Source organism: Echiichthys vipera (assembly GCF_963691815.1).
Source record: "Echiichthys vipera genome assembly, chromosome: 1".
NCBI classification, from domain to species: Eukaryota; Metazoa; Chordata; class Actinopteri; order Perciformes; family Trachinidae; genus Echiichthys; species Echiichthys vipera.
Genome location: NC_139826.1, coordinates 5585967 through 5597102, shown reverse-complemented (window position 1 = coordinate 5597102; position 11136 = coordinate 5585967).

Below are 11136 nucleotides of genomic sequence, written 5' to 3'. Positions count from 1 at the left end.
ATATTTCCCAGCATACCTCGTCCTATTTTCTGTTGCTTGTGACCACATTTCTGCATGGGTTGGAGTGTGCTGCTAATTGAAATCAATCCAGTTAAGCCTGGTCCTCCTGTACCCATCTAAGGAGTTGGTATGTGTGTGTGTGTGTGTGTGTGTGTGTGTGTGTGTGTGTGTGTGTGTGTGTGTGTGTGTGTGTGTGTGTGTGTGTGTGTGTGTGTAATGAATAAATGAATTAGTAGGGGCCTGGACAGTTGTTAGGAGCTGAGATTGGAAATCCCTCCCTCATAAATCATGCAGCTGTTGTGGTGACAGGCACTGGACTCAGGTTACCCCACGTCTCACTCACACAGCCTCAGACTGTGGATGCTGTTACTAAACTCAGGAGAAGGTCAGATAACAAAGGGAGATTTAAGACTTCGTCTTCAAAACATTTAATAGAGTTTAGCCAAGTAAACAAGCTACATGGCTAAACTCTATTGAAAATGTCTTATAGTTCCTCAAGTAATTTATATTTAACTGTATATTCATGGAGAAGTTTTCCTAGAAAATTGAGTTGTATTATAGGCAAGAAAACAGGGTCAACTTGGTTTAAAAATAGATGTCTTTATTTTTTTTCCAAGTCAGAATTCATGCTGTAAATGGCTAGCGTTTGTTTAGGAACTGATATAGGCACTGGGTTTCGGTACCCAACCCCAGCCAATCTACCGGAGCGAGTGAAAACGCAGATTTCGGTGCCTCATTTGGTGCCACTTAAATGCCCGCACTGCCCTTTGGTGAGAGTGGCGTAGTCCCACCTTTCTATTTCCAGTACATGGGACCTCAATATGAGTTTCGGATGCATGTATTCCTATGGCTAGATCAAAGTGATTTCCTGGTCCCGTTTGAACTGTGCCATGAATTTCACATATGTTGTTTGTGGTTTTTAAAGATAACTATGATTTATAGTGAAGAAGTTTGATAATGGTAGGTCTTTCTGTGAGGCCACTTTGTGAACTACAACCCATCGCTGCTGTCGATGCTGTACGTCACCACCCACCTTGGTTCTCTGGTACAGACATGGTGATAGCTCTGCTCCACTTCAACGCTTTGGACGTGTTTGGACACACATTCAGGGACAAAAAACACCAGCATCTTGGTGTTATCGGCACTGTGAAGCGCTGTCGGAAAGGGCGGTGGCATGACTTCACATACGCAACATGACATTTGGTCTTTCTCATTGTGATTTCTCTACATCCTTAAACTGAACAATTGCACAATAAACGGTCAAACTCTTGACATGAAAGATTTACATTTAAATCCACAAACAACATATTTCCTATTAAGGGCATTAAGGACTGGGACCACCAAATAATTACATGATTGAGACCCATTCATTTTTTGGAAGCGTGAAGGTCCTATGGGGGGGTGTACCGGAGGGGGCGGGCTTCTGCACTCTATTGAGAATGAGAATGTGTCGTCACGACGCAGCGCCCCGCTCCGATATCGCAGGGACCCACAAAAAGTCAGCTGCAGAAGATCTATTATAAAATATAAATGAATAAACATTTTCAAAAGAAAGCTCACAGACAAAGTACCTTTGGTGATTGTGTCATTTCTTTTCCTCTGCTTCTTCATACATTTATTGGTGCTAGCTCTTCCTTCTTCAGCTTCCCGACTATCATCAGAAAACACAGGGGAGATACTTTCTTCGTCTCAATGGGGCGGAGCCTGTACCTGCTCCGTACTTAACCCCATTAAATTTACTCAGCAGCCGGGAAAATAGCACATGGGAAGCCTCCTTTTTTCAAAACAAAGGACAGACATGTTTCCAGATATCGCTGCACCCTCTGTGTGCCTGCCCGCCTACCAGCTACAATAATTACATTGTGCCAGAGTAAACTCAGAGGGAATCTTGGCTGTGAAATGAAGAAGCTGCTTCGGTTTTTCATCTCAAGGTCAGCCAGTAAGGTCTGAGTGAAAATGGAGGCAGTCTTGCAGACATTTACCATAGAGAAAAGAGGGCAGTATTAGGACCGCTACATAATGAAACACTATGTGCCTCTGAGGGGATGTGTGAGTGCTTTCTACCGTCTGAAAGATGGAGGAGAGAATGTGAGTAGGGCTTTAAGAGGTGAGGATGAATCACTGTGATCAGCTGTTGACGTGCACAAAAAATAGTCAGAAGATACAAAGTGAGTCTCAGGCTTTGTCACAGAGCAGAGCGGCAGTTTGTTAGTTGGCAGCGAGTGGCAACCTCAAGGTGCTGAGTAGTGAAGCCAACACGGAAGTGCCAAAAAAACGGCATTTCATCGAGGCTGGCTCCAGTCGTGGGTCAATCCCCATGGAGCCTCGTGTTAAAATGCCCAACTTTGACAAGGGTTTTGGTCTCTTTAGCTGTTTCCTATTTGATGAAACTTTTTAAAGGAATACTTCACCGGTGGAAACATTAATCAGTATTGAAAGTGGGTCATATATGTAGTGCAACATACATTTCTAATTTGGTGCCTTCATGACTGAGAAAAGGCAGAAAGTGACTTTATGGTGCTTGTGCATTGAAAACAACAACTCCCACAATGCACAGCTATGCAGGCCTCTTCCACTGGTCTAAAAAACAAACTCCCACTGGTCTAAAAATTCGCCCATCAGACGCATCGCTCCTCTTCTACCAAGCTGATTTGACAGCTTGTTATATAACATTTCTAACACCTTTTTTAGATTCTACCACTACTGTGTATATACCCAGTATACACAGAATATACACAGTATATACTATTCTTAGTATAGTTTATTTTTAGCTAGTTTATATGGATATCAGTATGCACATTATCTCTGTTAATTTGAAGTTGTTGTCTACCCACGACACAATTCTTTCATTTGTGAACAATAAAAATAAATGATTCACTCCTACAAGTTCAACATTACAAACATGAAAGGAGATAACGTATTTTGTAACTAACCTACATTGCAATTAGACTTGCAAAATGATAAAATAAAACAACTGTGCACACATGGACACACAAGTCCCCCCCACTGATCTGTAAAAGGTCTGCAGCGTCAGTGGGTCCCACCCCCTATAGGCTGGTTTAAAACATGATGAGCTAGCGCTTGTAGTTTAACCAGTGCCCGTCTCTCTAACACTTCCTGCTTTAAATGATGCAAAATGGTGATTTTTGCTTCATTTAAAGCAGGAAGTGTTAGAAGTTGATACAGCTCTCTCCCATCTCAGGGGAAAATGAGGGAATGATGCACAACCATTCAAAAATATGACTGGGTTTCTATCAATGCAAAGCTTGATGCAAGTGGGTGACGTATTCCTTTATCATTTTGAAGGCAGTGTGAAGCCAATGTGTGAAGTTGGCTTGGAGTTTTTCATCTGATTTAGCATACTGACCAGCCATGGAGCCCATCGCTAAGAGAAATGGAAGTGAGGCAAGTGAACAAACGAATTAAGTCAAGAGGCTGTGAGATCGACAAATTACAATGGAGATCAAAATTAGACAATAATTTACTGGATTAAATACTGGATTTATTCTGAAATATTAATATTTTCTTACTGTTTAGAGTTTAATAGAATATCCTCTGTGTCTACACCACTGCTGTAAGTAAGTGATGTTTGGAGCCAATTATGCAATTCACAAAAAGACAACTATGCCTTCAACAGTGACCAAATTGAATTCAGTTTTTGTTATTTTCAGAATATTGATTGCCAGCTTGGTTTTCACATACAGAGAATTTGCTTTGGTACATAATAATGTGGGTGAGGCCAGCTACAGTCGGAAAGAAAGTCATGAGCTTTTGATCTTGATAGAGCACAGCCTCCAGCAAGAAGGACATGTTTGTGTCCAGGATGATGTTGTCATATATGTTACATATAAGGGCATATATAATTACATACATAGATCCGCTGGATACATGAAGATATAGCTTTATCACATATATGAAGTACCCATAGTAACATTTGTATTTATATGGTATTATACACTGGAGATCAAAATTAGAGAGCAAGTTATTCATTCTTGATTTATTCTGAAATATTTTTTTATTGTACATTACTTGATAGAATATCTCCTGTGTCTACACCACTGCTGTACCAGCATGTTTTTGTTAAATAACCAAGGCACTTCAACAAAAACCTTAATTTAGTGGACAAAAACGTGATCAAAACTAGAGAACAGTAACCATTGTGTCAGAAGAGAAGATTTCAACCATGTTTTCTTCTCTAGGATTCAAAACTGAACAGGAAGTGTAGAGGCCACAGCTTTGAATGACTTTGTCACAGAGGATTTTCGAGAGATTCTCTGTGGGGTTTAGATCTGGACTCTGGGCTGAACATTTCATTGTTTCAATCAAATCAAATCAAAAAAACTTTATTTGTCCCCGGGGGGCAATTCAGGGCACACAGAGCAGCAAATAACGACAGTGCAATTATACAAAAACATTTTAACCTAACACAAGAATAAAGTGTAAAAGAAGAATAAGTGTCAGGATGTTAGTGTGTTAGTACAGGTAGAATAAGTGTCAGGATGTTAGTGTGTTAGTACAGGTAGAATAAGTGTCAGGATGTTAGTGTGTTAGTACAGGTTAGAATAAGTGTCAGGATGTTAGTGTGTTAGTACAGGTTAGAATAAGTGTCAGGATGTTAGTGTGTTAGTACAGGTAGAATAAGTGTCAGGATGTTAGTGTGTTAGTACAGGTAGAATAAGTGTCAGGATGTTAGTGTGTTAGTACAGGTTAGAATAAGTGTCAGGATGTTAGTGTGTTAGTACAGGTAGAATAAGTGTCAGGATGTTAGTGTGTTAGTACAGGTAGAATAAGTGTCAGGATGTTAGTGTGTTAGTACAGGTAGAATAAGTGTCAGGATGTTAGTGTGTTAGTACAGGTAGAATAAGTGTCAGGATGTTAGTGTGTTAGTACAGGTAGAATAAGTGTCAGGATGTTAGTGTGTTAGTACAGGTAGAATAAGTGTCAGGATGTTAGTGTGTTAGTACAGGTAGAATAAGTGTCAGGATGTTAGTGTGTTAGTACAGGTTAGAACAAGTGTCAGGATGTTAGTGTGTTAGTACAGGTAGAATAAGTGTCAGGATGTTAGTGTGTTAGTACAGGTAGAATAAGTGTCAGGATGTTAGTGTGTTAGTACAGGTAGAATAAGTGTCAGGATGTTAGTGTGTTAGTACAGGTAGAATAAGTGTCAGGATGTTAGTGTGTTAGTACAGGTAGAATAAGTGTCAGGATGTTAGTGTGTTAGTACAGGTAGAATAAGTGTCAGGATGTTAGTGTGTTAGTACAGGTTAGAATAAGTGTCAGGATGTTAGTGTGTTAGTACAGGTAGAATAAGTGTCAGGATGTTAGTGTGTTAGTACAGGTTAGAATAAGTGTCAGGATGTTAGTGTGTTAGTACAGGTAGAATAAGTGTCAGGATGTTAGTGTGTTAGTACAGGTAGAATAAGTGTCAGGATGTTAGTGTGTTAGTACAGGTAGAATAAGTGTCAGGATGTTAGTGTGTTAGTACAGGTAGAATAAGTGTCAGGATGTTAGTGTGTTAGTACAGGTTAGAATAAGTGTCAGGATGTTAGTGTGTTAGTACAGGTAGAATAAGTGTCAGGATGTTAGTGTGTTAGTACAGGTAGAATAAGTGTCAGGATGTTAGTGTGTTAGTACAGGTAGAATAAGTGTCAGGATGTTAGTGTGTTAGTACAGGTAGAATAAGTGTCAGGATGTTAGTGTGTTAGTACAGGTTAGAATAAGTGTCAGGATGTTAGTGTGTTAGTACAGGTAGAATAAGTGTCAGGATGTTAGTGTGTTAGTACAGGTTAGAATAAGTGTGAGGATGTTAGTGTGTTAGTACAGGTTAGATACGGAGAACATCGTCGGCGTGAGATGTAGAAAGACATGCGTGTATCAGATGTAAGCAGACATGTGAACCGGTGTATATGATGTAAACAATGTAAACATGCAGTAGACTGTTAAAACAGGTATGAATAGAACTGTAGTGCAGAAAAGATATGAGTGGACAGTGATCGGATTCAGATGAGGTCAGACATGATACATGTGTGTAATGAGCAGACGTAAACAGAACTATAGTGCAGTAATAGAGTATAAATATAATATATAACTATAAGCTAAATAATAAAGTGATAGTGGTGCATGGCAGGAAAACAGCAGTCTAAGTATATGCTAGCTCTGTGTAACAGATGAATACTGAAAAGTGACCATAGTGCTGTGATGGATACAATATAAGACAGAGTAAAGTGGAGTAGTGCATTAATACCATAAATTAAAAATAACTAACAGAATCAAGTAGACCAGTAAGAACCTAGTAACAGGGGGTGAAGGTGTCCAGGGAAGATGTCAGGGGTGGGAGGGGGGGTGATGGTGATGGTGTCCAGGGAGGGTGTCTGGGGAGGGCAGGAGGAGGGGTGATGGGAGGGGTGTCCGGGGTGGAGAGGGAGGTGAGGTGTCCAGGGAGGGTGTCTGGAGTGGGGGAGGAGGATGGTCAGAGGGGTCAGGAGTTGAGGAGCTGGACAGCCCTGGGGATGAAGGTTGCTCTTCTCCTCTGTGTCCTGCAGCAGGGACAGCGAAGACGGCGTCCTGAGGGGAGCCACTCGAACGCTGAGAAGAGAGCATGAGAGGGGTCCTGCATGATCCGACCAGCTAACCTGAGTGTCTGCTGCTCATGGATGGTCGACAGAGTTCTAACAGGAAGTCCAATGATCTTAGAACAGACCATGGCTATGCTCTGCAGGCGGTTTCTGTTCTGGAGGCTGGTGGAGTAGAACCAGCATGTGATGGAGAACGTGATGATGCTCTCGATGAAGGAGTAGTAAAAGGTCAGGAGGATGTTCTTGCTGACTCCAAAGGAATTGAGCTTCCTAAGGAGGTATTTCCGCTGTTGACATTTCCTGAGAATCTCCTCTGTGTTGGAGGAGAATTTCAGCAGGCTGTCGAAGATGGTGCCCAGGTACCTGTACTCCTCAACTGCTTCAACAGGCTTCCCGTGGATCACGGTGTTTGCTGATGAAGCCAGTTCCCTCTGCTTGGTGGAGAAGGTCACCACCATGTCTTTGGTTTTGTTGACATTCAGCTCCAGGCAGGAGCTGTCACACCACTCCACAAACTCCTGAAGAGCTGGTCCGTGGTGCAGAGATGGGCCTGACAGCAGGGACAGGAGGACGGTGTCGTCAGCGTACTTCACCAATGACTGTTAGGCTGTGTGGTTCTGCAGTCATCGGTGTAGAGGATGAAGAGCAGAGGTGAGAGCACACAGCCCTGTATAGCCCAATATTCTCAGCTTCAAGGAACTGCTTCACCTGTTGTACAGTTTGACAGGGGACATTGTCTTGCATGAAAATTGCAACTGATTGGAGACATTTGTAGTGTGTTGCATGTTGCTGAAGGAGGTTCACATAAACATTTGCATTTACCCTGCCATGGAGCTGTACAAGAGGCCCAACTCCTGCTGCAGAAAACATCCCCCAAGCCATGACACTTCCTCCTCCAGATTTAACTGACTTCTTTACACACTTTGGGTTCAGTCTTTCCCCAGTCCTACGCCCAACATAATGTTTCCATCAGACCCAAATAAAGTGAACGTCCTCTCATCACTGAAGTCACTCTGGACCAGTTCTCCTCTGTCCACACAACATGTTCCTCAGCAAAGGCAAGTCTAGCCTTTTTATTCTTTCTGCTGATGAGAGGTTTGATCACTGCAGAGTGGGCTTTCAGTCCAAATTGTCTTAAATGATGAGACACTGTGTGCAGAGACAGATCCTTGTCCTTTTTTCAGCACTGAACTGGAGACCAACTCCAGCTGCAGTGTTGAACGGATTCCCCATTGAGAGTCTTCTCATAATCCTGTCCTCTCGTGCACTTGTTTTACGTGGACGGCCGGCCTTTTTGAGGGACCTAAATGAATCTGTGTCCTTGTAAAGTTTCAATCTTCTTGAAATCACAGACTGTGAATGGCCAACCTCTCTCTGATGGTTGAGAGGGTCATCCCTTTGGCCTTCATCTGGACAACCTGCTGTCTCAGGGATTCAGTCTCCTTAGAGCAGCTCGCCATCTTACAAAGTAACCAGGAGAGCTGCAGATAAATAGGGCGTGTCCAACAATGAAGACAATTGTTACCAGGTGTCAGATTAACACCAATAACTGGGAGGGATCTGAAAGTGAGAAAATGCCAGCCCAAAGTCCAGATCTGAACCCTATAAAGAATCTCTGGAAAATCCTCTGTGACAAAGTAATGTGTAAGAAACCCACTCCAGTTAGTGAACTGTGGAAGAGACCCAGTCAGAATGGACGCAGATCAAACCAGAGCAGTGTGAGAAACTAGTGATGTCCTGTGGGAGCAGATGGGCTGAAGTCATTCAAAGCTGTGGCCTCTACACTTCCTGTTCAGTTTTGAATCCTAGAGAAGAAAACATGGTTGAAATCTTCTCTTCTGACACAATGGTTACTGTTCTCTAGTTTTGATCACGTTTTTGTCCACTAAATTAAGGTTTTTGTTGAAGTGCCTTGGTTATTTAACAAAAACATGCTGGTACAGCAGTGGTGTAGACACAGGAGATATTCTATCAAGTAATGTACAATAAAAAAATATTTCAGAATAAATCAAGAATGAATAACTTGCTCTCTAATTTTGATCTCCAGTGTATAATACCATATAAATACAAATGTTACTATGGGTACTTCATATATGTGATAAAGCTATATCTTCATGTATCCAGCGGATCTATGTATGTAATTATATATGCCCTTATATGTAACATATATGACAACATCATCCTGGACACAAACATGTCCTTCTTGCTGGAGGCTGTGCTCTATCAAGATCAAAAGCTCATGACTTTCTTTCCGACTGTAGCTGGCCTCACCCACATTATTATGTACCAAAGCAAATTCTCTGTATGTGAAAACCAAGCTGGCAATCAATATTCTGAAAATAACAAAAACTGAATTCAATTTGGTCACTGTTGAAGGCATAGTTGTCTTTTTGTGAATTGCATAATTGGCTCCAAACATCACTTACTTTAATGGGAAATGACATGTTGCTGACTTGTTGTTGAGGCTGCTTGATCACTGTGACTGCAGTCTAAATCAGATTCCACAACCGAATTGGGGCCAAATGAACGAATCCAGGGTCAACCAGCACTCAACATGATGCATCGTGGCAGAAAGCAGTCAGTGTGGGTGATGCAGAGGTAAAATGAATCTTTATTAAAAGCTGCGACAGTGGTGCTGGTATTGTTTTCACCTTGTGAGTCTTGGTATGTCATCAGTCCTGGAAACACCTACTGTAGCAGCAACTAACACAGAGGAGATTTCCATTATTTTACCTGCTGTTTAAAGAACATCTGTCTTTGGACAGATTTTGTCAACGTGCGTTTCATTCCAACTGTGCAAGATACAGCCAAGGAAACTTACAGGAGTGTAGTTGAGATTAACATTTTAAAAATGGGTGTTCAGAGCAAGGGTGGCAGAAGTGGTGTAGAAGGTAGGGGAGCTATTTTGCTAGTTTGTTGCTATTTTAAAGTTGTGTTGTCTATTTAATATTGTCATGTTGTAGCAGCAAAAAGTAATTCAATGTTTTTTTCTTTATGAACCTGTAATAAGAGTTTCCTCAAAGAAAGTCAATGACAGATGACTCTGTCATTGTGAGCCTGCTACAGGGGAATGAAACAGGTCATGGTCCAGTTGTCCAGGATTTTGTAGACTGGTGTGACGGGTCCTTTCTACAAATGAACATTTCCAAAACAAAAAACATGTGCATTGATTTTAGGAAACTCACCATGGCTAAAGAAATCATCAGCATAAAGGGTCAAGCAGTGGAGTGTGTCAACAAATATAAATACCTGGGGACCATTATTGACACTTTAAACTTTGAGGCAAACTGTGAGGCTGCATACAAAAAGGGGAACCAGCGGCTTTACTGTCTGAGGAAATTGTCCTCCCTCCACATCGACAGAAAGTTGCTCACTATGTTTTACCGCTGCTTCACTGAATCTGTAATCTATTTTAACCTGCTCTCTTGGTTCAGCAACCTACCCCTGAAAAATAAAAATTCCCTAAACCAAATTGTGAGGTGGGCTAGTAGGCTGATTGGAGAGCCACAGCTGAACCTGGAATCCCTACACAGCAGGCAGCTACAGAGGCGAGTTGGGTCAATCTTAGAGGATAGATCCCGACCACTACACAGTGAATTTCAGCCTTTTGCAGCCCTGCCTGCAAAACTAAAAGATACAGAGGCAGTTTTGTTCCCTCAGCTGTTATATTGAATAACACTTAGGCTATTAGACTACACACTAATTTATCACTTATTGACTGCACAGCCTTCTTAATGTATTTATATATTTATTACTTATTCTGGCTTAGCTGCGAGAATCTGTTAGGATGACTTTTATTCTGTATTTTATCCCCTGAAAAAAAAAATATATATATATATATATATATTTCAGAGATTTAACCATGTCTCTATGTCGGGAGCACTGTTGCCACTGTTATGTCAATGTCTTTGTCAATGTCATTAATGTCGTCTATTTGTGTGTAAGCAGCCTACTCTTTTTACCTGCAACCAAATCTACCCTTTGGTACAATAAAAGTTACCTTACTTAATAATGCTGAATGATCGATAAAACTTCGCTAACTTCTCCTATTCCTATATATCATGTGACAATCTTAAAGGTTGAATATGGAGAATGAGCAGAACACCGCCATCTCGTGTCTCAAGATCGTAGTCGCAACAACAAAAAAATAACTCCAGCAGTCGGGTTGCCAGGTTGGTCAGAACCGGCCCAGTCGCCTACAGGAGACCGGGGTCTGACAGTTAGCGTCAGTGTTGTTAGCTGTTAGCGTTAGCCGTTCCAGCTAAGTAAAGATGAAAGTGATGTTAGCGTTCAAGGAGAAGCGTAGCCATGTGGGCGTGCGTTTGAATGGCGTTTCCCTCCTTTCTCTCAGTCCATGGAGTGAATGCTCGGCCTATAGTGAATCTGGTTTTTGCCCGTCTCCGCTCACTCAGCTGCTGGGACAAATAACGCCCCCTCACTGAGGCTCCGTAGCAGCTGCATGATTGGCTAACTCCATTTCACCCAGTGCCAGCCTACAGTAGCTGCACCCAACAACAGACAACCCTGGCAACCAGCAATGGCAAACGCTATTGGATGCTAC